Source organism: Montipora capricornis, chromosome 8 (assembly GCF_036669925.1).
Source record: "Montipora capricornis isolate CH-2021 chromosome 8, ASM3666992v2, whole genome shotgun sequence".
Lineage (NCBI taxonomy): Eukaryota > Metazoa > Cnidaria > Anthozoa > Scleractinia > Acroporidae > Montipora > Montipora capricornis.
Window position 1 is genome coordinate 21,481,470 of NC_090890.1, and position 1,914 is coordinate 21,483,383.

General features: G+C 42.4%; 1 pseudogene; it reads right to left on the reverse strand.

Moving 5' to 3' along the window:
* Positions 1 to 683: 683 nt before the first annotated feature.
* LOC138013834 (von Willebrand factor A domain-containing protein 5A-like) overlaps positions 684 to 1,914 on the reverse strand; it is a 4,132-nt pseudogene continuing 2,901 nt past the window's right edge.

Here is a 1,914-nt window from a genome sequence, read left to right on the forward strand (position 1 = left end):
AAGCTTGTTCAGTGAACTACAACCTGACCTATTTTCAACGCATGAAGGAAGTAGTAGCAGGGTCCCGAGAGCGAATGAAAAGGCTGTTTCATAGTGGCATTAGCAATACAATGAATAAAATTGAATGAAAACAAAGACTGTGGCTTTAATTTACCCGATTATTTAGCGCTAGACCATCTATTTCTTACTTTTGCGATACGTTTCCTACAAATTACTTTCGCGACTCTCTTGAGTACAAACATTATGGGTCTTGCGTAAAAATTGACAACTGAAACAAAATTGGCAGAATCGTCTTCGATAGCTAAAAACAAGAAAACACACACACACACGAAACATCATATATGAAACTGCCAGCTAATTATTTGGTTTGAATCTTCAATCCACCGTCCATGATATCGAGGACAATAATACCACCTGATACTGAAACATTGCCCTCAGCAATATCCTTCCTTAGGCCCATTTCTTTTCTTTGTCAGTTTTTACGGTCACTCGACAATTCAAAAGTCAACTGTTTATATTTAGAATTGTTAGGCCCGACGAAATGTCATTTTACTAATTCTAAGTTAACGACTACGCGCAATATATTACTAAAATAAACAATAAAATTAGCCTACAGTCTTATTCGTGGAACTCCAAATCACGTTTGATTTTCTTGTTTCATTGCTGTTCAGGGAGAATTAAATCTAGACTCCAATCGCAGTTGCTGCGTATTGAACAATGCTGACGTACTTCAAAGCAGCTGGTAGACTCTTGTTCATCCACTTTTCTGCCTTTTCAGCAACCATTTCCCATTCATCCTTCCGATCCAAGAACTTCCCACTCAGTAGCACCAAAGCTAGAGCAGTGGCCCACAATAGCTTCCCTTTAGCTGTACCAAACGCAATCTCAGCAGGACAGCTCTTGATCAAAGTAGTCCTGTTTTTGCCGCACAGGGCCACCAGTTCGTTTGTGAAGTCCCACGCACCCGAGGCATTCTGTAAAGATATCAATGCAACGACCACTGCAACAGATTTCGTACTCTGGGAAGCACCACGTCGAAATGAACTTCTTCTGGTTGATAGAAAGGAGAAGAAACCTTTCCCGCGTCTGCACTTGCAGGGGAACACATAGCGAGAAGTCGACGCATGAAAAACATCGAATGATTGAGCTATCCGTTTCGTTAAAGGACCTGATACTGGCTGACGGTTTTCTTTATCAACAGCCACAAATGACGTAAACTTTGACGCGACATTTGCTGACTTGCTGACAGTGATTATCGGAGATTTGCCGTCCGTCACTGAGGTCATCTTGTTTCATTTGAATGAACGTTTTTGCTGCCAAGCAATGAAGGATGGCACTTGAATGAGGGTCCAAGACGGCATCAGTGGTTATCGATGTTGACGGAGTTGGAAAGCTTATCAAATGATCCACCTTTTCGTTCTCGTTCAAGGTACCTTGAAGTCTCACAACGATTTCACCATCTTGACTCGCATTTTCAGACGACTTCAGAAGGCCATACACCATTAGTCTGTCGCCACTGAAGAGTGGAGGAAGATATGTGGGGTCTGGTTCACAGTCCAGCCTTGTGGTAAGTCCCAGGTTACACTCACATCTGTGATAACAAGCTGAAGAGCTCTCTTTAAGGTCTTAATAACCTAACAAAAGAAAATGATGAATCATTCTCTTATATCTGATATCTGACCTGCTAATCGCCCTTCCTCGCAGTCGGAGACTGAATTACGAAGGGCGCAGCTCAACGAGGTCGGACCGAAGGAGCTGTGCTGCCGGCTAGGCCTAGGCGCTCGACCCTAAAGTCCGAATGCAAATAAAAATGTTGGGGTGGGGCTTGGGTTAAATTTTACTGGGAACAAAATGGTTATTTCACATTTCACGAACGATAAAATGATCTCTTTATTTTTCGGTCTCTTTACTTTT